This window comes from Pyrgilauda ruficollis, unplaced genomic scaffold (genome assembly GCF_017590135.1).
Source record: "Pyrgilauda ruficollis isolate IOZ18807 unplaced genomic scaffold, ASM1759013v1 scaffold79, whole genome shotgun sequence".
Lineage (NCBI taxonomy): Eukaryota > Metazoa > Chordata > Aves > Passeriformes > Passeridae > Pyrgilauda > Pyrgilauda ruficollis.
The window spans coordinates 379114-405853 of record NW_024529821.1 but is presented as its reverse complement, the minus strand read 5'-3'; positions in this window follow the sequence as shown (position 1 = coordinate 405853).

The following is a 26740-nucleotide window of genomic DNA, read 5'->3' as shown; positions in this document are numbered from 1 at the left end:
AGATTATGAGTGTGGGGTTTGCTATTCTTAGCATTTCTGCCTGATTAAAAGCTTGTTTTCTGGCGACTTGTAGCAGAGAGATCACAAAAGCTCCAAGGCTCAGGTTCCAAGCTCTGCAGCATGCACTTCTCCTCTGATGCTTTTTGCTTTTACTGCTCCAAAGCACAGCTCAGAGCACATGCTGTGCTGACCCACAGCTCCCCATATGCCCTCAAATGGGCTTTCTTCTCCTTGGCAACAATAAATAATCTAATAAAAAAGACACTGCATCTTATAAACAGATTGTTATTCCCCTGCAGATCTCTCCAAGGGCCAGCAAACTTTGACCCAGCAGGCTGACATCTCCAGGCATATCAGATTTAAAAAGAAAATACCCAGCACCTCTATGAAAATATCTATCCCTTGCTTACACAAGCCACATGCCACATCAGCTGTTTCAGAGCACTCTGAACCTCAAATCCAAATCCAAATGAGAATGTAAATGTTCCGAGGTGGCCAGTGGCACGGTGACAAGGGGCAGCTTTAACTGAGGTCACTCTGTGGTTGCCAATAGGGAAACAGAATGTATTTATACATTTTAAAGCAGCCACAACAGATTTAATTGATCCCACAAAGGAATCGATTGCTCACTGTCTCTCAGTGCAAGGGAAGGGGGCATCAAATAAAGATGCATGTTTCAAGAGAAAACAACCAAGTGAAGAGGAAATTCAGGCAGCATGCAATTGATCTCACATAAAAATTATGTTAGGCCATCCTGTCTCAACCATTCATTTCTGGGCTCTCATCTAACTGCACTCCTGCAAGGCCATTACGTTAATTAAGTTTAGAAGACCAAAAGCATCTCAGTTCCAGAGGAATCTGATGAACCCACATGGAAATATCTTTGGGAACCAGCCTTTTATTCATGGGGATGGTTCTCCTTGGCCAGTGCAGGATTGTTCTTCAAAGTATTAAGACTATCCCTATCTGCTTCTCAATATTCCCTTCTTTCATATAAAACAAAATACTCCTGGACTGCACTTAGATACTGTAACTCATGACCCAGTGATGTTAGTTACTTTTCCAGCTTCTGAGAGTTTCTGAGGCAGTAATTTCCCAGCTTCCTCATCCCATTTGCTTTGATTAGTTAGACTGGAGTTTAGGAACACAGCTCAGAATATCTCTTCTGTGCCTCAGAGAGGTCTGATACCTTCCCGTCATATGGCACTATGCCCCTTCAAAACAAAACTGCTCAGAGCTGCCAAGTTCCCTTTTCACAGAACAAATTCAGCTCCAAAATTGTGTCCTGCATCAGACCCAGCTCTAACATTACTGATTACAGGTTTCTCTCCTCTCCTCCCTCTTACTATTGAAAGTATGCTTAAGATTAATTTCCTTAGATAGGTATTTGCTGTAGAATTAAAAACAAATTAAACATTTCATCCCAGATTTCTAAGTCCTGGAGACATTTCCAAACAATTTGGTAGGAAAGTACATTTGGAATAAGAAAGAGGCTGCTTGCATTTCATTTCAGATTACCATTTGCCACTTTGGATTCATTTTACAGTCCACTTCATCAACATGCTCTGCAGTTGCCAAACATACCCATGCAATTGTTACTCTGTAGAATGAAAACCCAGCTGTACACACAAGGACCCAGGTGCCAAGACATATTTAGAAGGATAAAAACTATTGGAATTGATGGAGTCGCACACTTAAATACTGCAATGGAACTGGGGTCAAATTTTAGGCACGAATTAAGACAATGCAGAAGCTAAAACCACTCAAGAGGAAAGTTCTTCATGGTCCTGGCTCCACTGCCAGTGCTGTGACCCCTTGGATGTCATCAGTGCTTGAGAATGTCAGATAAGACTCATTACAGAGCAACCTGCATGAAATTCAGTGACCTCTGACACCAAGTGGATCAGAGTAGACAATCTGATTATGCCTTCTGTGAACCCCCGAAGAGCCATGGATTAGATCTCCCAATGAAAAAGGCTGGGCAGGGCCCCCCAGTGCTCTCAGAGCAGAGGTCTTGCCATCAGCATTTCCAAACAGAAATCAAAGTCAACCTCTCGGTAACCTCCCTTAAAGTTGACAATGTTATTTTTATTTTTCTCAACAGAAAGCAGCTTGGAATTTCTGGTCTGGTTTTTTTTTTTTTTTTTTTTTGTTTTTCTGCTGGAAACACTGAGTGGAGAAGCTGGGAATTTGTGACTTGGAGTTTAGATGTGAATCAGCAAAGATGGAATACTCCACTTGGCAGAGTGCCCTTGAATTAGGGGAAACTGTAAAAGGAGAAATTCTCATGGTTCAAACTATTGAGGTTTGTGCCCTAATTCTGCACAGATACACACACATGGTGCTTCTCAATGAATAGATGGTGCTAGTGATTCTTGTCTCTCCCATGATTAAGTTTTATCCATTAAAAACAAAAATTTCTCCATGCAGAGCTATTTTTATTGTTAGTATAAGAGTAACTTAACAAAGAAAAAAGGTAGATTGAGATTAATATATTCAACAAAGGACTATATAGCTATGATTTCAAGTACATGAAAAGCAGGAGGATGGGTCAGTGCATGAAAATGTCCAAAGGATAAAGAAGTATGAAGATCCACAGAGCAGAAGCTGTGAATTGTGACAACTACTTGGTTTTAAAATATACTTTTAAAACAATTGCCTGCATTTTCTAGCATTGTCTAAAAGTTAAAGTTCAGCAAAACAAAACCTGTATATCTGCAAGACTGAGAAGGAGTCCTGTTCCACATAGCTTTACTATTTTTTCTATTTTTTTTGGTTTTTTGGGGGGTGGGGGTTTGGGGGAAGAAAAAAAAAAAAGGAAGCTGGTAAAGTCAGGCTACTTGACAACCACAAAACCACAAATCCAGCTAATCCAGCTGTGCACATGGACTGGTCACCTGCCAGGGATGGAGAACTTCCCACTGGTAGTGAGCCCCAGCAGGAGCAATCACGACTCCAGGCAGAGGAGAGAGGCTGCTGCTACATGAAGATAAAATTTACAGTGCAAGGAAATCCACAGCCAAAGGTGACTGCACAGAATAAATTCTTACTGCAGCCCAGATTGCAACTGTACACACCTGACCTGACTGGGGAGCTGCCCCAAAAACTGCTCCTGCAAACAATCTGGGTGGATTCCACTAATCTGAACGGAGCAGGTCGAGCTCACAGCTCGTTTTGTCTGGATACAACTTCAGTGAAAGCAGTCAGGAATAGTTTTACAGACAACAGCTGATACAAGGGTCCCCTGGATCCCATTTTAGCCTGCTTACAAAGATTTGTGGTCAAATAACCTTGGGCAATTCCCAGATTGGGTATCCAGTTAACAGTGTAAACAGAAACATAATGAGGGACCTCATTGCATGGCAGGACAGGTAAAATGCTACATTTCTCCTCTGGGACCAATCTAAATGTGCATGAATAGACATTTGATTTTGGGAGCAAAACAGAAAAGGGAAAATTGTCCTAACCAGATGAATAAGCCTGGCTGGCTGTGGCTGTGCTGGTACACTTTGCCAAGTGCTACCAGGTGCCAGCCACGCTGATGCTCTCAGTGGGTCACCACAAGCCAGACATTCTCCAGAAGAAGCTGTCCTGTGACCAATTTATCCTCACAAGTCCAGCTGTGCCCCCAAGTTCTTCCTTTGGAAGCTCAGGCTACACATCCTAACCCTACAATACTAACCCAAGGAATCCCACCAGGCCTCTGAATGCAGGGGAACAACAAAAGTGCTCTGGTTTACTGCTCAAAGTCTCCATCTCCACTGAGATTGTTGTTCTGAGAGATGCTTCCATCCATTCCTGGCTCCTGAGCAGCACTGGGGCACTCGGTGTTCACAGAGAGTGTGTGTTTGTGTGTTCCAGCTGTGGTGCAAGCTGACTGATGAAGGAGCTGGCAGCCAGGCCCAGTGGTCAACATCCAAACCAGAGTTCAGCTTACAGCTCCGAGTCTTTGCCCTTTAAAGCATTTTCCTGCACCACCGTGCGCCAAGTAAATGAGTGAGCAAGTAGAGAAAGGCAAACATTGATTGCAAAAGTCTATTTCTGATATTCTGAAGTCTATTTCTGATGTCCTAAATGTCCATCACAGCCAGATGTTTGAGATTTGAACAAATTAAAGCCCAAATTAAAGTTGAACAAATTAAAAACCCTTCTTTTGCCCTCGGCGTATTTTGGTTTGTAGTGCATCTCATTAGTGTGGTTTCCTTTAATGGCTCATTTAGTTTTTGGACTGAAAATTAGAAACTAAGCAAATGCTAATTTAAGCAAACATTTTTTGTACAGCCACTTGCTGGCACCTCAGAACTTAGGGGGCTTGGGGAGGATAGGGAAAAAAGGGCTTTCTGTTTATCCACTTCACCACAAGTTTTTTGATGCTAAAATATTCAGGTGCTAAATACTGCAAATATATATTTGTTTTCTTAAAAAACACTTCCATGAGAATTTAGAGGTCTGAAGTTGATGTATCTACCCTCAGTGGCCAATTTTAATTGGCAATATCCCTTTAAAAACAAAGGGCAAAGAGGTGCTTTGAATGGGAAAACAAATTCGGTTTTGAGGAGTTCAGATGCCTGGAACCAGACATCTTTAAAGCAGAAAGAGCTTTCCTCAAGAGATTCAGCTTCCCAAGAAACTGAACTAAAGGCCAACAGCATTTGGAGAGGGAATCTTCAGAACTGAACAGAAAGCTTCCAAGATCTGTCCACATGAAAGAATCATGTCTTTAAAGTTTGAAATAATAGCATTATATAAAGAAAATTAAACTCTTCTCTGTGAAGCTAATCACACTTTAAACTGCAGATGCAGAAAATGCTAAGGGTTTGTGCTAAGCAATGAACCAGACAAAGGCCTCACCCTTCTGGCCTTAATAAATATCAAGCAGACATTCACAATTGTATTCTAAATACTTTACTGTTTTGTATTAATGACACATGGTCTGACATCCCAAAGATGCTCCATGGGACTTCGGTGTTTAATGTTGCTGGGCTTCTCTCCCCACACTGTCATTGCAGAAACATTTATCTCCCCATCAGCATGATGCCAGCAGCACCTTTAGAGGTGGGCACCAAATAATGATCCCCTTAAGTACAAGTTACACATGTTGTTCCAAGTTCCTTAAGCTATCCAGTAAATTCCATGATGTCATGGAAATGCAGCTCAGGTCTGACACACTGGGGGATCAACAAAACCAAAATGAGAAATTGCACAAAGAGCTGATGTTTTCCAACCCACAACTTCCTTAAATAAGTAAAATTGTTGGAACTCCTCCCTGCAGAAAGTCACATGGCAAGCAATGTTTTTGCAGTGCTGCTGCAAAGTTCTGGAGAATCTCTTAAAGAGGATACTGCTCATTTGGGTGTGCATTACAACCCTTTCAATCTGCACTAACATATCTTGTAAGTGATCCCAGATACCAGCTCCCTTCCTCTGCCTCACAAATATATCTTGATAAAAAGCAATTACCCATTTCATTAAAAAAAACCTTCAATGTGATATTCCTGCAGCTGAAATCACCTTTGTCCAGTCTCCCACTTCTTCAGAAAAGGTTCAATCGCTTGTCAGATTCTAAGTCACGTGGAGGAGCAGAAAAGATGAAGTCAAAAGTCTTTCCCTGCAACACAGAGGGATGACAGGTGCAGCAGGGCACTTATTTCCAGAGGCTTTTCCATATTTATTTCCAGAGGCTTTTCCACAGTATCGGTGTGGTATTGCTGGAACATCCTCCCCACACCAGGGATGCCACAGATTGCTGTGTCACAGGTTGAAATGATGCTCTCAGATTTCAGAGCTGTCGGTCACTCCCGAGTTGCTCCCTCAGAAGATGAACCCCAAGCTAGCACTGATGCCATGATGGTTTTTTGCCTTTCCTTTTTATATACATTTATAATATATCTTAGCATATATATTTGTAATTCTTTAAGCCTAATATTTTTACCATAGTCCTGGTGTTCTTCTAGACCAGAAGAGCAAACATCCTAAAGGCCTGGAGACCAAAAAGCCTCACTCTGTCTTGAGGCACCAAGGCTCTCTCTAGAACATACTCTGTAAACTGGGATTGAGCCCATCTGTGGAGAAATACTTTAAAATAAGGAGATGTCACACCATTCATTTAAGGCTCTTATGGGGAAATCTTTGTCAAATAATGCTAATTTGCAAAGTGCAAAAACTTATATACATGATGCACCATGTGTGTGTTTTGGTGTATTCCACCTTGACAAATTGTTGCACATAAGAATCCTTATTAAATACCGAGGTAAAAACACTTTTTTATCCCTTAACCATGTTTGGTTCATAATTCTAACACCAGGGAAAAGGCATCTGCACCAAGTAATTTCCATAAGGACAGAGGAACATGAGCAGCCCCTGAGGAGGAGCGGGGCCTGGTCCTCAGCCTCACGTGCTGAACATGAGAACTGATCGGAAACAGAAATCACCTTGAATTTTTTAAGTGATTTCTCTTTCAAACCACAAATAGCTAGCACGGGTCACACCCTGCAAAGTTGTCCCAAAACTCCATCTGAAGCTGTATGCAAAGCCTGAGAAGGTCAGGAGGCACAGGCTGAAAGGAACAAAATAAGTTTAGCTTGCTTTTTATCCAAATTTTCTCTGCTATGCTCAAAGGAAAATGAGATGAGTAGAGCTTGCCAAGATTTTTTCCTTATTACATTAGCTTTAAAAATCCATAACTTGATATCTAAATTATTTGTGTATTTGGACCGAACACAAAGAGTCTGAGGAAAAACACAGTTCAAAAGTTGGTTCTTTTTCTTTTTTTCTTTAATATTCTCAATGAAACATTTTGGATACTTTTCCCAAAGCTGTTTATACCTTAAAAATTAAAGGAAATGTTTTAAATTAAAATATTTCTTTAATGTCTGAATGTTTTGGATTAACTAGAAAGGATTATCCAGCAGTTTCATAGCTAAATAAGAAGAACAAAAAATCCTGTTACTTCAATAGCTCTAAAGAATGTGGATTAGAAAGACACATCGTGTACAGCACTTTATAATTTTTGGAAACGTGTTGTGAGAAAAGCTGTAGGAGAGCTACCTACAAGGAAAGCCATAAATAGAAGAGGAAATTCATCCCTCACCCCTGCTGCTGTTTCACCGGTCTCCCTCAGTATCACTGTGTATTTTCTATATCACACATAAACAGATTTTGAGCAGGTGAAGTCTCTGCACTGCAGCAGTTTCAGAGGTACTTTCTGGACTTTTTGTGCAGCGAATCTCCCATGACACAGAGGATTTTTTTTTCTTTTTTTCTTTTTAAGTGGCTCAGTGCCCCATTTTGGTAACTTTCTAGAGATACTGCCAGACTAATTGAAAAGGCGCAAAGTAAATAAGTAATGAAATTAGAGTCTGAGAACTGATTCAGAAGGAGTCTTGTTGGTTTTGTGGTTTGGAAAAGTATTTTAGAGGTTTTAGAGGTTTTGGGCAGAGAGCCCATTGACTGAGTCTTGCATGTAAAAGGCTGTAAATCCAGAGCTTGTGGTGAATACACAAATCCTTTTTGAAACAAACTCCTGCAACTGGAATAGTCCTTCGGCATAAGCAGTGTGCTCCCCAAAGGCTGTTGGAATTCCTATGACTCGTATCAGTTGCACAAAAAGGTGCTGTCCCTAGAACAATTTGTCATCTGGAAGTTTGGGGCAAACTTTGAGGAATCTATCTGAGGACAAAAAGAAAATAAATATTTACTTCAGACTCTTGACAAGTTTGAATTAAATTCAGTGCTGTGTTTGCCATGGGATTTATTCACTGAGTTCCCATTACCAGTAATGTGAGCTATGGGGAGAGCACATCACAGAGGAAATTCATCCACTGCTGTATCAGCAGAGATGCTGGGACTCATGGGTGTGCATGACATCCCAGATTGAGCCAGCACCCAAAATCTGCCAGTTGCAAAGCAATTCCATGGATGGCATTACAAACAGCAGTTTGGCTGTGTCAGATACAGGGTCAGGCTCGTGCTATGCTTCAGATCCTTGGCATGGTTTTCCTTTCATGTTTAAGTCTTCTCCATGAATGTATTTGTTGTCAATAATGCCACGTAACTTGGAATGTTTATTTCCAGCAAGTTGCACAGAGCAGAAACAAATTAATGGCAACAGGCAGTAATCTGACTTTTATTTATAGTGGTGAAAACTGGAGGTGAAATTAGAGTTTGGAACAGATACATCTAAGAGCACCATTACAACCACTGCCCAAATCCTCCAGGGTAGTGTCACACATGCTGAACTGTTTGACAAAATATTCTGTGAAGGTAAGTTTATAGAAATAGCAGCACTTTGAAAAGAGTTTCTAATACCTGGTTTTTGAAAGGGTCTTTTCAAAGGATTTTGGTCTGTATCTTAGAAATCTGCATTTACCCATGGAGCTATTTAAAACTCAAACAAGCCTTTAATCTTAATTCCACTGAACAGAAGGGAGGCGACAACTTCATGTTAAATCAAGGATATGGACATATAAACAGTAAGCAGCTGAGTTTATTTCTAAGAAAGATCTCTTCTGTTCTCTGCTCACAGACTGCCCTAAAAACATATTCCTGCTCAATTCCCAGTGTGACTGACTTCTAAAGCCAGCTGCTTTAAAGGTTCAGGCTTAGCTAATCAGGCAGACAGCACCACTGTCCCTGTAGCTCTTCTAACTCCTAATCAAAACCATTCCACCGTTCTTCATTTAGATACAGAAAATATATCACATTTCTACAGAACCACAGAGACCTCAGCAGCTGTTAGTTTTCAGATTAGTAAACTGTAATTGGAGGGTAGGTGCTGATCCTAAGTCATTAGCAGAACCTCCACGAATGCTGTGGATGGCTGCCTGCTGTGCTCCTCACAGCAAAGGGACCAGCAAAGAAACTCTTTCTGAAGAGCAGAGATAACAGAGGTCACCAGCATGAGGATCAAGGTTCCAGATAATCTCCAAATTAAAGGCCTTCAGGTGCAGTGAGGCCCAGCTGGCACACATCAGGCTGATAATCTAAACATAATCCACAACCTGCCAAGCTGAAGACTGAATTAATTATGACACTGAGGGGCTACGTAAAAGACCAGAGATTACTGAGCTCCTATTTACTGAATTTGATTACCCTGGAAACAACATGGCAATTCATTTAATTTTATCACCTTCAGTTCTGCGTTGGACAGACACAGTTTTGTTGAACTGTTGCTGTATCTCAAATTAAGCCTCTGCAAGATTTAGCATGCAGTAGAAAACTTGGCTGAAAAGCCTGAAAATTTGACAGCTAGGTAAGCTACCCAAATCTTTTAGTTCTTTTCTTCAGAATATCAAGTTCTCAGAACAGGCTGCCTCACAAGTATCCTGCCATGCTTCATGAGGTGCTACATAACCCAAGAACAGAACCCAACATTCTTGCAGCACTTTGGCTTTTTATTAACTCCATCTTAAGTGGACAGTACTAAAAATAGGAGGCACAAGTAACAAATAAAAATTTAGGAAGATTCATGTTTAATTAATTTCAGTTTTAGATTTATCACAACTGGTTTACTGAGGTCTAATACACTGTAACTCTATTATAACATAACTCAGTATCCTGACAGTGAAATTCTCTACATCTGCAAATAAAAAGCCTGTTCTTCATGCATTCCAGGAATTGAGATGCAGGTTGCTTAAAGAGGAATGATCCAAAAATACACCAGAAAAAAATGCTCTGTTCATTTTCATAAGCTTAATTTTTTGCAAAAGACTTGTTAATATATTTAAAACAAACCCACATTTGATTCATGTAATTTATAACTTATAGTACAAAACTGCAGAAAAACATTTATTAACACATTACAGTGAATCACTAATCTTCCTTCTTCCACCTGAAATTGGGGTGGAGCTGTCCATTTAAAATTTCTCATTGCTTACTGAATTGAGCATTTCTGTTCTGCTCACACCCTCCTCTTCCAACAGAGCATTTTTAAACAAAGGATTTTCTCCCCAAAGCACACCAACACACCATGATGTGGCCAAGTCCTTTGAGCAAACACATCATCAGCTTGTCTCCAGAACCCAAATAATTTCCTTCCAAGTGTGACACTGACCAGTGGTGGAAATCTGCCTCAATTTGCTATGCAAATTTGCACTTTATTAGCAACACATCTTCATTTGAAGCACAGGGTGAGAAACACTAAAAAAAGACTAAAACACTGTCTGACCTCACTGTTCCAAGTCAATCTCTGTTCCTATGGATTTAAAGCACCTTCTTCACAGACAGTATGAAACACGGTCACAAAAAGCACTCTGAAAGAGCTGGAGGATGAAAAACAAACTTTACCATCAGGTCCCAAGGATGGCAAGTACTAGGTTCAAATGCAAGAGATCAGGACTAAGACTTTGGTGGAGCTGCAATTGCACTTTTTTTTTTTTTCATTTTAAGAAAAGTAGTAACCTCATTGATATTAAGCATCATCTTTACATTATTAACCAAGAGAGGCTTTGCCCCCGCCTGTACGTTTGTTCTGCTTTGAGCAGCACCACTTTGACCTGGAAGTCTGAAAGTTTTGTCTGAAGTCACCCACTTCCAAAATTCCATTCAAGGCAGAATTTGAAAAGTGCATTAAGCGTCACAAAGTCCTCCTCTCAAAAGCTTACTATTTTTAAAAAAAGATAAATTAGCTACAGTTTTGCAGAAATCTACAATTATTCTTTCCACAGGCAAGGAATATGAACACGAATGAACCAGGATTTGTTTGAGGCTAGGAGAGGTTGTAGAAAAGGGCCAAGGAAACCAGTCTCCTGAGACCTAATTCACAACTGAATTCCCAGGAAACATGTTGGTAATAAACATAAACAGATATTTTTAAAAACACTTCAGAAGACTTCCAGGGCTGCTCCCTTCAAAAGAAAAAACACAATGAAGATGCTCCTTGCCATGCCCCTTCCTCCTCTCTTTTTTCCTTGCACTGTTTCTTAAATGCTGGAATTATCTAATTTGAACATTACTCATTATTTAAAAAGAAAAAAAAGAAACAAAAACAACCAAACTTTGGCACAGCAAGTATTCTCAGAAGAAATCTCACATATTTTTAGACTAGCTCACAGTTTGTCAAGTCCCCAGGGCATAAACATGGAAATAAAAAGCACTTTAAACAATCAAACTACAAATATGCTGCAAAATGAGCATGGATGTTCCAGTGATTATGTACATAATTTTTAAAAAGCTTAAATATTATTTTTAATTATTTAATTTTTTTTTACAATATTCAGCCTCTTACTTTGAAAAAATACTCCACAGTGCACTGCCAGTCAAAAATTCCCATCCCATCTCCAAATCCCATGTTGATCACTTCAATTCCACTTCCTGGGGTTACATGCCCTTCACATCACCTGCAAGGCTGAAACATTTCCCTGCCCTCCTCAGCAAGGGCAGTCATGCAGAGGGACCTGCAGGCCTGGCAGCCCACCTCAGCCTGGCACAGCCCCAGTGGGACAGAGGAGAGGAGGTTTGATTTCTTGGGCTCCAGTCCTGTGGTTTTCCCTGTAAGAGCCCAGGAAAGTGCTAGGGCTCCCCAGGGACCAGCCCCAGGGAGGGTCAGGCAGTGCCTGGGACCCTCTGGCTCCAATCCTGCTCCTTTCTGCACCAGCCCTGGGGGTTCTGATGCCTTGGGAGGCTGCCTAGAACAGAGCTAGGCAGAGCTAAATGAATAAAGCAGGGATTACTAAAAAGACCTTCAAAGGATACATCTTGGGCAGTACAAGGCCATGGCTCCACCCAAGATGGATGAGGGTCATGAGTTTTCACATTTTGTACGTTTTGGTCCATTTCCGTATTGGGGTCAGTTGTCCGATTCCAGCTCCAGGTTATGCAGTCCCATCCTCCCAGTTTGCTCTCCTCAATTCACTGCTGTTTATTCTTTTTCAGCCTGAAGCTGCAGTGGTGTCCTTGGTTCTGGGGCTGGAAATGGATTGTTTTGTGTGACTGAACTATAAGGACAACTTGCCAACTTCATATGAAGTTCAGAGTTACACACTAAGACAGGACAAAATCTGGAAAAAACAAAAGCAGAAACAAGGCACCAGTTCTGGAGGACATCAGATGGAACATGAGCCAGCCGAGGGCCCTTGAGGGGCCAAAGAGAGCTGCTGGTCTCCCGGGCTGCACGGGGCAGAGCATCACCCTCAGCCTGAGTGAGGGGATCCTTGTCCTGGAGTGCTGGGCCCAGGAACGTGCTGGAGGCATGTCTTAGGCTGGGAATGCAAGATGTGACTGGGGTGTGTATTCTGTCCCCATCTGTCAGAGCTGGGCAGTTCTCTGCTGTCCATGGGGCAGTTTTCTTTATCTCTCCCACAGCCAATCCTCCCTCCAGGGGGTCAGGGCATGTTCTGGCTCTGGCAGTGTTGGGGGTTTTTTGTACTATTACATTTGTTTATTAATTTTTCCTAGTAAAGAACTGTTATTCCTATTCCCATCTCTTTGCCTGAGAGCCCCTTAATTTCAAAATCATTATAATTCAGAGGGAGGGGATTTACGTTTTCCATTTCAGGGGAGGCTCCTGCCTTCCTCGGCAGACACCTGTCTGTTCAAGCGAAGGCAAGGCAGCACAGGGTCATTAAGATGATTAAGGGACTGAAGCACATCAGACATGACAAAAGGCTGAGGAAGCTGGGACTACTGCTTGGAGAACTGAAGGCCCAAGGGAATCTTCCCAAAGCACATCAATACGTGAATGAAAGGTGCTGAGAAGGTGGTGCCAGGCCCTTTGCAGAGGTGCCCAGTGAAAGAACCAGAGTCAATGGGCACAAACTGGAACACAGGAGGTGCTGAACATCAGGAAATGCTTTGTTACTGTGAGTGTGATAGCACAGATTGCCCACGGAGGTTGTAGGATCTCCACTGCTGGATGTATTTAAAAACCATCTGGACATGGTTTGGGCAGGCAGCTCTAGGCAGCCCTGCTTCAGCCTCCCTGCTGGGGGACATGATGCGTCAGGTTTAGCTTCTAAATTTTTCACATTCTGTGCTGCTTTATTGTGTGGGTCTGGGCTTCACATTAGGGGATGGTGAGCTCTGTGCACAGAGCAGGGAGACAAAACAATTCCTGATCTAGCTGGACACCAAGGACAAATGATCCAAACCTCAGGCCCAAGAGCACAAACAACGTGGGCTGGAGAGAGAAAAACAAGAAGGATGGAACTTCATGGGGTAAAGCTGTATTTGGACAATTAACTGCAATATGCAAATGGAGCAGAACTGATAAAAGTGAGAGACCCCGTGAGCGCTCGTGCATTTTGGGGCCATTTTGGTTCATCTTGGGTGCAGCCCTGGCTGGGCTCTTGTGCTGCCCAAGGTGTATCCATGGAGGCTTTTTACTAAATCCCTACTTTATTCTTTATCTCTGTCTAGCCTCTGTTCTAGGTCAGCCTTCACAAGACATCAGACAAATGACCTCCAGAAGCCCCTTCCCACCCCAACCATTCTGTATTGCATCTGTGATTCAGTACCCTTGCTCATTCCAAAGCTGAAAAAAGGAAATCACCCCCTCAGACAGTTCACTTTTGAGTTACTTAGGAAAAAACTTTGGCGCCTGATGCTGAGAGATCCTGCAGGTATTCAGAGCCCTGCTGAGTACAGCAAAGTTTACATGAGGGCAACAGCCCCCTACCACAGACCTGCACTTGAGGTCTCACCCACAAAAATGCTCTTAGAAACTGCACAGCCTTAGCAAGCAGCAAGGGAGAACAAGACCTCTTGCACCACCAAGCTGGGCAGTCACAAGGGGAAAGCCAAGACACGCAGCTGAGGGTGACATAGGGAGCAGCTCACTGCCTGAGGCTGCTGTAATGAGCCAGCAGTATCAGAATGGGAAAGAGAACCAGCCAGGCTGCAGAAAAACATCTTTTCAGCCTCCCCTGACCTAAGGGAGAAAACACCTTTCCCATTCCAGGCAATTTACCTGTAATCATGGATAACTTACAGAGAGCAATGCCCTTTATCAGTGGACTTTACAAATATCAAGTGTCAAAATGTTTATATATTCCAGAATCAGTGTAAGGTGTAAGAAACTGAATTTACCATTGCCTTGAATCTCCAGCAACCACTTAAACCAGGACAAAATGGAAGTATCTGTACTAATTTCATATAGATGAACACACATTAACAATCACATCCAGTAAGGACTGTAAAACAGTAATGATTAGTCTTGTCTGTGCTTAATGCTTATTTTGTTCCCACTTGTCATTTAATTGCTTATGTAGCTGGTGACAGCAACAAAACAGAGTCCTCACAAAATGGGAAATGGAAATGGGAAATGGGAAATTCTACAAACCTGAGCAAGACAAAAAGTCAACAGGCCAGTGGAGGCCACAAAGAACACACCCCTCCACACACACACACAGACCATGCCCCTAGCCACTGGGCAAAAAGAGATTTTAAAATGCAAATTAGATAACCACATAGTAACAAATCATCGTAAGTAGAAAACCTTTCAGCCCAGTACTTTAATTTCAAGATGACATATAGTTTAATGTTGGTGCTATAAAACCTCAGTGCTGTTTTTAACTTGCTGTTCTGCTCTCCCCTCAGATTTACTGCAGCAGAATTGAACCAGGGTTATAAAGAGCATGTGTAGTTAAAGAAATTCTATTTGATCCTGGAAATAGTTTCAGAATGGGCAATTAAATCCATTTTTCCAGCAACTTAGATAGTCTCAGCAGTCAGTGTTGTAATTTGTTGTAAAGCCTACCACACATGAAATATTGTGGCTATCAGCTTCTGGCTTTTTAATGGTGTGATGCCAACCACAAGAGCTCTTTAATACAGTAAAGCTTAAAAAGACCAGAAAATGAATATTTTTTCATCTTCATTTTTCAAAACCGAAAAACTCTCACACTCTTGAGATGAAAGGCAACACAGAAAGACTTTTATATTAATTGTCTATGATATGCAATTCAAATATTCCTACAGGAAATTGCTAATCTTAGAATGATATTAATATAAGCCTGACTTAGGCACCAAGTAAGAGTGCACATGGATCAAACGAGACTTTCAAGGAGTTGTCTTCTGTCGCTTGGGCACGAGGATGGGCAGAAACATCTGACATCTGTTTGTATTTGTTTAAAATCTGGACAGAGCATTTTGTTCCTCCCTGACATAACCTCTGCTCTCCTAACAAGAGGTTATACTTCATTCACTGCATTCTTCCTCTCAGCTGAACACAAGACATACTGTGGATTTCTGCAAAGTACCAAAGCAGGCAGCTCCTCATCTCAGTTGTCATATCTGCACACTGTGACACTGCAAAACAGAAAGAAATATTCCAAAGGGAAGCACCAAGCTGAGTGTATGAGGAAGCAAATCTCATTCATATATATATGCATATGTGTATATATATATATATATATATATATACACACACACACACACACATAGAGCATTGCAGAATCCTTGAGGTTGGAGAAGACCTTTAAGTTCATCAAGTCAAATCATTCCCTCAGCACAGCCAAGCTCACCACTAACCACATCCCCAAGTGCCACATCTACAAATCTTTTCAATCCCTCCAGGGGTGGTGACTCCACCACTGCCCTGGGCAGCCTGTTCCAATGCTTAAAAACCCTTTTTTCCATGAAGACATTTTTTCTAATATCCAATCTAAACCCTGGTGCGACTTGAAGCTGTTTCCTCTTCTCCTGTCACTCATTCCTTGGGAGAAGAGACTGACCCTGACCTCACTACAATCTGTAGAAAGCAGTAAGGTCCTCCCTGAGCCTCCTTTTCTCCAGATTAAACCTTCCCCAACACCAAGTTGCTCCTGTAGTTCCCAGATTCTGGCCCTTCTTGTAGATAAGGATCACAGCTGCTCACCTCAGGCCAACTGGGAGCTCCCCACAGCCAAGAGTGCTGGTGAATGATGGACAGTGAGCACTTCCACCAGGTCTCAGCACCCCTGGGAGAATCCCACCCAGCCCCACACACCTATGGGTGTCTAAGGGCAAGTTGTGGTATTCATATTCTCTGAACAGAGAGTGACATAAGTCTCTCCCAGGATTTTTCCTGGGGAAGGCAGTGAGAGCACAGAGAGAAGAAGAGAATTCTTATCTCTGCTTGCTGCGCCTGTTGTTTGGCACATGTGGAATGTGTTGTGGAGATTGTTTACCTGAAGTGATTTGGTTATTGGACACTGCTGAGGATTGTTTTGTTTCCTTGGCCAAATGGGTCTCAGACAGTCACAGAGTCACAGGTTTTTCTTTAGTATCTTTAGTATAGTATAGTATAGTATAGTATCTCTTCAGTATAATTTTACTATAGTATTAATGTAATATAGTGTAGTTTTAATAAAGCAATTGTTCAGCCTTCTGAATCAATGGAGTCAGATGCCAATCATTCCCAGACACTGCGGCTGCCCTGCATTTGATAGTGAGTCACGGAGCATTCCCCCCTGGATTGTGGTCTTGTATTTTCAGGGTTCCCAGACAAAGAAAGGAATGATGAATCTGACTCCATGTTTTCAGAAGGCCAATTTATTATTTTATGATCTTGGACACTGCTGAGGATTGTTTTGTTTCCTTGGCCAGATGGGTCTCAGACAGTCACAGAGTCACAGGTTTTTCTTTAGTATCTTTAGTATAGTATAGTATAGTATAGTATCTCTTCAGTATAATTTTACTATAGTATTAATGTAATATAGTGTAGTTTTAATAAAGCAATTGTTCAGCCTTCTGAATCAATGGAGTCAGATGCCAATCATTCCCAGACACTGCGGCTGCCCTGCATTTGATAGTGAGTCACGGAGCATTCCCCCCTGGATTGTGGTCTTGTATTTTCAGGGTTCCCAGACAAAGAAAGGAATGATGAATCTGACTCCATGTTTTCAGAAGGCCAATTTATTATTTTATGATCTATATTATATTAAAGAATATTTTACTAAACTATACTAAGGAATACAGAAAGGATACAAACAGAAGGCTAAAAGAACTAAGGAAAAACTCATGACTCTCTCCAGAGTCTGACACAGCTTGGCTGTGATTGGCCAATAAGTAAAAAACAATTCACATGAAACCGATGAACCAATCACCTGTTGGTAAACAATGTCCAAACCACATTCCAAAGCAGCAAAACACAGGAGAAGCAAATGAGATAATATTGTTTTCCTTTTTCTCTGAGGCTTCTCATCTTCCCAGGAGAAGAATCCTGACAAAGAGATTTTTCCAAAAAATTTGACAGTGACATTGTGGTGCTCCATTCCGCTCCCTATCCCTGTCTTCCCTCTCAGGGAGTTGTGTACCTGGAGAACAACTGCTGTTACTATTAAAGGCTGAGGGAAAGAAGGATTTAAGTATCAGCCTTTTCCTTATCCTTTGCCACTATATTTTCCTCTGCATCCAATAAAGATGGGAGATTCTCCTTAGCCCTTCTTTTGCTGCTATTTATTTGCTTTTTACTGCCTTTTGTGGCACTGGGACAATTGAGTTCCAGCTGGATTTTGGCTGAACTATACAGCACATATATAGGTGTGTGTGTATAATTCCAGAGACAGAATGAACCCTCATTCTCCCTGTTCCATTCCTCCAAGTCTGGAACTCTTAGTAACAGCACAAGAAGAAGCTCACCAGAAGTAAACAAAAGAGACAATGCCAGACAGAATTGCTGTGGGCAGCCATGCCATGTGTTCATGTCACCTGGGGGTCACACTGAATCCTCACACTGAAGGGTTCCTCACCTTTCCAAGGCATCTCTCAAACCTTAAGAACTGGAGATCCTTCGTTCTCTAAAAATGCCCTTTTGTGCCAAATTGAATTATACAGAGAAAAATCAAGTTACAGATGTCTTTCCTTGTCATGCTACATGTAAAAATCAGACCTTTTGGTGTAATCATATTTCTTTAGTTCAGTATGCATTTAATAATATCTCTTTTCAATTACCACAGGGGATGTTTTTCATTTGTGGAGATGAGTTTGTCCTGGTGTCCTAGCACACATCATAGGTGGACATGGAGCATTGGGAAACTCACTTTGCTAACACCCAGGACAAGAATGAAACATAAATATAAAATATCTATCAGTCAATATGAACCAGACTGCAAAGATGATTTTGAACCTTGGAGTTTTACCAAGGATATCCAATTCTTGAGGTACAAAAGATGCCTTGGGAAGGTGAAGAACCCACCAATCCCACACATCTTCTGGGGACCAAAGATCCCATGTGGATGATCCTGTAAATGTACCTTGTATGGCTTCATCTTTTGGAATTGGCCAAGCATCCACTGGCACACAGACTAGACAAGTGGAAAATGTTTTTTCTGTGGTTGTGTTGGACAGAGATATGGTATCTAAACCTGATACATTAGTGAAAGTCACGCAAACTTTTGCTCTAGGTTGGCAAACTGGCAAATCTATATTACTAAAAGCAAGCAAAGCCAAAAAGCAGAAGCATAACACACTGCAAAAGACATTGGAAGTAGACTAGGGAAAAAGGTTTGAATTGCAACTGACGAGCTGATTGAATCAGGCCTATTTGAGCAGATACTGCTTTGAAAATATTTACCAAATATACCTCAAACCCCATATAATTAAGAAAACTCAGTAAAATGTTTGTAAGAATTTAATTTTAGGAAAAACAACTCACACCGGATTAACAGATCAAAATCTGACCTTTTATAATTGACAAGGTCAACAACTTGTTTAGTGTCTTGCCTGACCCACAGGATTTCTGAGAGAATACAACCTTTCCTCTTCTGTTGTGCTTTCCAGCTGAAAGATCACACAGAAGTCTCTCAGATGAACTTTACCCAGAGCTGATCAGGTGGCCTGTCAAGCTCCCTCTGCTTACTGAAGGAAAATGCCATCAAATGTGGTTTTTTTCCAGCTGGGTTGGAAAGTTCTTTGTTGTCAAGCACTGCAATTGTGAGGCATGATGCTGAAAACTGAAATAGATGTAACCTGTGCACAGTGGGAAGAAATAAAACACAGCTGTCATTTTCAGGGCTTTGGTTCTCCATCCCTTGATGCCTCAGGTTTCAGCTTTTATATTTTTCAGATTCTGTGCTGCTTTAGTGTGTGGGTCTGAGCTTCACATGAGGGGATGGTGAACTCTCTTCACAGAGCAGAGAGACAAAACAATTCCTGCTCTAGCTGGGGACCAAGGACAAATGATCCAAATCTCAAGCCCAAGAGCACAAACAATGTGGACTGAAGAGAGAAAAACAAGAAGGATGGGATTTCATGGGCTAAAGCTGGAATTGGACAATGAACTCCAATGTGCAAATGGAGCAGAACTTATAAAAGTGAGAGACCCCGTGAGCGCTCGTGCATTTTGTGACTATTTTGGTTCATCTTGGGTGCAGCCAAGGTGGATCCATTGAGGAGATCCTTTTAATAAATCCCTGCTTTATTCTTTAACTCTGTCTAGCCTCTGTTCTAGGTCAGCCTTCACAAGGCATCACTACCTCTAGTTCAGGAGTTTACATTTTTTTAAGTGAAGCATCTTGGACTGCCCTGAATTTCATCTCATGTCTGGATGAGCTTCACTATTCAAAAGGCGCATTATCATTTATTGATGTCCAGGAAGAGAACTGTGCCTGGAGACTTTTTAATCTCTATGTCCAGGAAGAGAACTGTGCCTGGAGAATTTTTAATCTTTAACTCAGTACAAAAAAATCACAGTCAGAAATACCCTGAGAGAAAAAATATTACATAGCAATCCCCATGTATGGACTAAAGGCCCTGACTCCTTGGTATGTCCAGCTATGTATTACAGAATCTAAATTTGTCATTAAAAGCCATAACCTTTAGCTACACAAAATCCAAAGACCAAAAGAGCAAAGCAAAGGGATGATAAATTCAATAGGATCTCCTGTGTAATATCAGGAATTTTGCACTGCCCCACCTGCCTCCAGCGAGCCGCCTGAAAATGAGGCCTATACTACACCCACAAGATTAACTCTTAAAAATATGCTTTGTTTCAATTTGTCCACCTTCAGTGCTCAGAACAGTTCTGTGCTGTTTAGGAAAGGCAGTAAATCTTGCATACAGCCATAACACTTCCTCGTGTAACGTCACACCCCTGCTTACAGCACAACACCAGCACATCCATGCTGGGCTCTGCCTGTGTCCACAGGCTGGGAAAAGCTCGTTCCATGACAGCATCAGCCAGTTTGAAAGCTTTAACTGCTCAAGAATTGGTATCCAGCTACCATGTTTACTCCTCAGAATTCTTCTCTCTTTGATGGCTGCTCCATTATTCACAGGTCAAAGGCCCCAGCTTAACCCAAGAGAGAACAGAAGAAAATCTGCCTACAGAAAACATAACTGGTGAAGCTAATTCACTCTCCTATTTCGGAATATTGAAACATTTGTTTTCAAAACAGAAATTATTTAAATCCTCTATTTTATTGAGGTGTATAAATGCCAGGACACTCAGCCTTAGATTCCTGTGTTCTGCAGACCACACCAACACTGGCCACAGCATCAACAAATGTGGACAAACACCAAGATGAGGAGGAATCAGGGAGGAAGAGAAACTATAGCCAGTCTGACACTTGCCAAAGCAGCTGTCAACAAAATTTTTCAGTCATTGAGGCAAAGTGTTTCAAGGTTGGATGTCAGAAGGTGGCTAAACCAAGCTACATTTGACTGAGTTACATTTGAGTGTTAGAGAAAACATATTGCAGAGAATTTGCAAGGAATACTGTTGTCAAGTTAATTGCCTTGCCCCAGGTTGCAATGATGACTGTATGCCTTGAGTGCTGCTCACACTTGTGCTGGGGAAGCTGAGATGAGGATTTACTAATTTACACACTGAGTTGAGTCTTTGCAAGGTTCTGCCATTCAGAATTTGTGTTCTTGACATGTGTGGATAAAGATTTTTGTCAAAGCTTGATTTTGTTCTTTAATAAAACACTGGCTGCCTTGTATCATGTACAATAAAAATATACACTTAATATTGTGAAGGATGAGAGAATTTCCAGCAGTTGTGCCTCATCTCACTAGACAGAGCAGAAATGCCCAAACAGTCCCCTGCTTGATGCTTCAGTGTGTTCCATAAGTGAATTCCCCTTCCTCCCACTTCACATTCACTGCTCATTTTCTTTCTAAGCTGATCACACTAATGGTTTCACCTTTGTCTATTTGTGTGGGTTTGAAATTGGACAAAGAATCTCTCATACCTACTTTCAGAATATTTTATTTCTCTTGTCTTGATAACATGCAGTAGGAGTGTGATGAACTGGTCTCTATCAGCACTTTCCTCTGTATTTAGATGAGATAATTTTGAGCAGCAAGGCAGAGCAGAACTTCCAGATGAGATCATTAAAAACTATGTGTCACATTCACATTTTCTGAAAAATACCCTTTGTCAGGATTCTTCTCCTGGGAAGCTGAGAAGCCTCAGAGAAAAAGGAAAACAATATTATCTCATTTGCTTCTCCCGTGTTTTGCTGCTTTGGAATGTGGTTTGGACATTGTTTACCAACAGGTGATTGTTTCATTGGTTTCATGTGAATTGTTTTCACTTATTGGCCAATTACGGGCCAGCTGTGTCAGACCCTCTGAGGAAAGATTCAGGAGTTTTTCATTATTATCTTTTAGGCTGTGTGTCTGTATCCTTTCTATATAATATAATATAATTAATATAATTAATATAATATAATATAATATAATATAATAATAATATAAATATAATATAAATATAATATTAAAATAATATAATATAATATTAAAATAATATAATATAATTAATATAAAGCCTTCTAAGAACATGGAGTCAGATTCATCATTTTCCTACCTTCAACGGGGGACCCCCGAAAATACCACAACAATGCTGTTAAATGCCAGGGAAATCCAATATGAACAGGTCTCATTATCACACAGGCTACAGACTATAATGAGAAAGTCTCAACTGTGTGAATTGTTAGCTTTCCTTTTAATAGTCTAAATACTGACTGTCCTTTTCTCATCCTTTCCTACAAAAGTGCTCTGTTTTCCAACAAATCTCACCTGATTCCAGAATTTGGCCCATCTCTGACCTCAATCCACTATTATGAGAAAGGCTACCAAGATGATTAGAGGGATGGAACACCCTGCTTTCCTGCTATGAGGAAAGGTAGAGAAAAGTGGGATGGTTCAGTCTGGGAAGCTTCATGGTGACATTAATGTGGCCTAAGGTATCTGAAGGGAAAAAAGATGGAGAGGGGCTTATTGCAAGAGCATGTAGAGACAGGGCAAGGGAGAATGGCTTCAAACTGAAATCAGGAAGGTTTAGATTGGATATCTGGAAGAAATTCTTGACTGTGAGGGTGGTGAGATCCTGGCACAGGTTTCCCAGAGAAGCTGTGGCTGCCCCATCCCCAGTGGCAGGGGGTAGAACGAGATCTTCAAGGTCCCTTCCAACCCAACCCATCCTGTGACTCTATAATTATTTTAGGAGTTTAGCAACCTGAAATGTGTTAGATGGAAGGCCTAGAGAATCAGCCTAACACACCATTAGTAAGGTGCATGATAAATAAACAATCATTTACAGTCAGGTTTAGCCTCAGCTATATTCTGAAATGTTAACTTCTGGGATAGGTTCATTCTAACTCTTCTGTTCAATGGCTTCCAGGAACTCATGAAAACAAAGTAAGCACAGTGAAAGCAAAACACAATGCAGACAATGTGCAATCTAAAATGTAAATATAAAGGTAAATTTTGAATTGAATATTAAGTTGAAATGTTAAATTGAAATGCAAAGCTCCGTGACAATTGATGTTGTAGGGCAGGGCACTGACCCATATATGTATGCCAAGCATCCAGCAGATATCCTATGCCAGCACCACAGCTGAAGGATGAGGTTACCTTGGGATGATTTTTCACACAGACTGTGAAAAAGTTTAATACAGCAGGGACCAGGACAGAGATTACACATTCAGCCTTACCTTTGTCACTTCCACAGTGCTTTTGACAACCCTTAAAATAGCAGTATTTGGTGGAAAGTGTAAGTCTTCACCTCTGCAGAAAGAAAAGCATTGATGTTTTGTTACTGATGATGTGCTTTCCCACAAAAGGTGAAAGAATGTCATGGCAGATCGAAATAAATTCTGCTTGTGACAATGGTTGCACAATTGTACATTTTATAATTTAAAAAACAGTTACAAAATTACATTTCAGCTATTCAATTTTTCTTTATAAGGAAAGAACTGCAAACCCTCTGCCTGCCCTTACAAAAGTGTAACTGATAACAGATAGTGTATACAGAAAAGAATCTGTTGGAAACACTTTTAAAAACATCTAAAAACATAAATGCTGCTAAAGTATGACCCTTGGTCTTACTTTGTAGTGGTAGGATTGTGTCGGAGCAAATCAATTCCTTTTCAATGTATTTATTTACTAGTACCTTAGCAGATTTTAATTTTGTCGACACCTGCCCCTAAAAATGATAAAAGCACACCCATTCTGCCTCTCCCACTGCCTTATTCTAATGCACACGAGGGCAATTACTACTTGACAGCTCCCTGATGAATAACTCTGCTCTTTGCTAAGCTTGTCACATTGATCACTGGCCAGCAATACAATTAATAAAGTATTGCTGCCCACACAGCACATTAATAACTAGCCTGAACTAGAGGTGGCAAGTCTGGTAGATCCAGAGCATTTTAATCTTTCATACCCTGCCAGCTTGGAAGATTAAAGGAAATCTCCAAGACAGTCTCCACATGCCTGCACTGGGCTCCATGACATCCCAGCCAGGGTTACAAACTCGAGACCTGATATCTCATTAATGCAACTCAGTTGGACATTTCAAGGTTCATTTCCAAATGCTGCACTGCCTTTTGGTCAAAACATTATTTATTTCTTTCTCTTTCCTATTTATATTTCTGAAAGGTAGAATTAATTAAAGTTGTCAGTTCAACCAGAATTCATTAGAAAATAATGGCCATAAATTTAGTGCAGTCTCAAACACTGCTTAATAATTCCATAACATTTAGAATGGGAAAAATCAATGTAGGAAAGGTCCCACTTCTTTAATATAGAAAAGGATGAATTAAAGCTCAGTCATGAGCACCAAGTCTGGAGTTTTCCCACAACATTTTAGAGTCATTTTAATTTCTGCTTTTTAGGGTTTTGCTGACAAACAGGCTTCAAGAGGATGTTTTTTTAAAATTATTTCTAGGATATATTATTTATCTGTTCATTTAGTCAAGTCCACAGAGGACAGAAAGTTCACTTAGAAGAAAAATGTTTTCAAGAACCCCAGCAAGTTACTCTGTCATTCTTGGAAATATCTGTGCCTTCATTTTGCATTATGAGAAAACTCCAATAGCATCTCAAGCCTTGGACCAACAATATCCACATCAGGATCTCTGCTGTTGTCTGTCCTCAGCTTTGCCCAGCTTCCAGCCACTTGAAGCTGATCATTCCTGGCAGCCACAAGGAAATATGGCACAGTAGAGATTCTCCACTAGGATCAAATAATCACCCTTTAATTGCACTACCTCTATTAAGCAGAAGGAACACAGGGGAGGTAAAACATTCTAAGAAAAAAAAAAGAATGTGATATTCTCCCTTCTTTGAGAGATATGAAAGGCAGGAAAAATGCTTGAAAGGACCTCACTAATCCTAGTCACTCATCATCAGCCAAGAATAGTGAAATGGGATGGAAAAAGAATCCATGTCTCCAGCAGAGCCCACCACATGGAAGGGAACTGATTTTTGTGCTCCCAGGTACCAAGGAGCAGGGTGTCCCACCACCAAGACTATTCCCCCTCAATGGGCACTTCAAGTCTTTTGCATTTTATTTCCAGCTTTAGAGATTCTGTAATTCCCATACCTGGCACAGGACATTTCTTTTCCACACAGTTCTAGAGAGAAACACAGGGATCTTTATAGCTCATGTAGATTTGGCTTGCATTGTCCTGTGTCACAAATATTCTCTTATTTTTCTCCCATTTTTAAATGGTTTGCCTAACATATCCATTCCAACTTTCCCTCAAGTTTCCTAAGAGCACCAGGAGTGTTCGGCGCACCACCTCAGGCAATGACCAGATCACCACTGAAGAATCTGCTCCAGCAGATAAGCACAGTCCCACTGAAATACCTGCTTCTCTTTAGGTTACCTAGGCACAGAAAGCCTTGGGATAAAGCTTCCTGGGCAACCTGGAGTGCTGCAGTTCTGTGCCAAGGTTATGGCTGGCAGCAGCCTGCTCAGCTGTGGAGGGAGATTTGCTGGTAGCTGATCTCACAGAATTCACAGAGTGACTGAGTTGGAAGAGACCTTCAAGATCATCGAGTCCAACCCAGCCCCAACCCCTCAACTCAACCCTGGCACCCGGTACCACATCCAGGCTTTGTTAAACACATCCAGGGATGGTGACTGTACCACCTCCCTGGACAGCCATTCCAGAACTTTATCACTCTTTCTGTAAAAAACTTTTTTCCTAATATCCAGCCTAAATTTCTCTTGGCACAGCTTGAGACTCATTGAGAACTCAGCCCAGCCCCCAGACCAGGAATGGATTACACCCGCAGGCAGTGTGCTAAGGGTGTTCTCAGCCTCCCAAAATCCTTCAGTTTTCAATACTTTGCTTCACAGGGCCAAGAATGGAAGCTGTGCCATCAGTCTTGCTAAGCTATTTTTTATTAAGCTTTATTTTGCCTTTGGTTTCAAGGGCATGTTTAACACCCATAGGCTAACACAATGGGATATCTCATTTGTCTATGTACATTACATTATAATAAAAGTGACATAGCAGAAGCAATGTGGACTTTGGAAGCTTCTTCTCACTCTGTTTTAATAGAAAAGTTTAATAAGGGAATCTTGACTTCTAGTAATGAAATTAAAGTTTATTGAAGTGGCATAATACACTGGCAGTGGATGGAATCACAGTTTGCACTTAATTACAAAGATGGCTTTCGTGAGATTACCCATGCAAATTAGTAGCCTCTTTCCTGTGTGTTTAAGGGTTGCAGAACCAAAATACATTTGCATTGTAAATTGTAAATAAAAGAAAGATGGCAGCAGCCAGTTATAACACCAGTTAAAGTCATCTCCTAGGAGTGCATTTTCCTCATACATACCACCTTCCCAGCTCAACACACCAGTTCAGCTGCAGAGCTCCATTCTGCCATGAAATTTTGCATGCAGACTTTTGGAGAAAATAATATGCATGTAAAGTGTCACTAGAAAGGATTATCATGGGAAACAAACTTATAACAGCCCACTGAGGATGGATAGATGAGACCTGTCAGAGGGAATAACACAACTGACAATTCTCAAAGACGGCAGGAGCCTCTGGAAAACGGTATAGCATTAAATTCCAGATATTTCTATCAAGTGTGGGGTTTTTTTTAGCACAGGCAATACCAGGCAGCTGGAAGAGATAGCTCAATGCCCAATGCTGGGGTTCAGAAGGAAGAGACTGTTGCTGCAAGTCATTTATCCATTGGCCTGGAAGTCCTCCCATCAAATGAGAAGTGGAAAAGTCCCATAACCAGTTTTTTATACAACAACAACAACAAAAAATTATATTTATATCCAGTATGTTCTCCTTAGCTGGCCAATTCTGTTTCTGAGAGAAAAGAAAGAATTTGAGTTAAACACTAAAAGTAACATTTGCAACCATTTCAAAGGAAGCAGTAAAACCAAGCTGTTCTCAAATGCATTTGCTCTTTTGTGAAAGGGCTGTTGAAAGGAGTTGTCACAGCAGGAGAGTCTCAAAATGCTCTCTAGAAGCCACCCTTGCAAAAGTCAGAGGAAGAATTGTTCCAAGGAAGTCTTCAGAGTGACAAGAGGTAAAACACAGTGATGACAAGTGAGACTGAG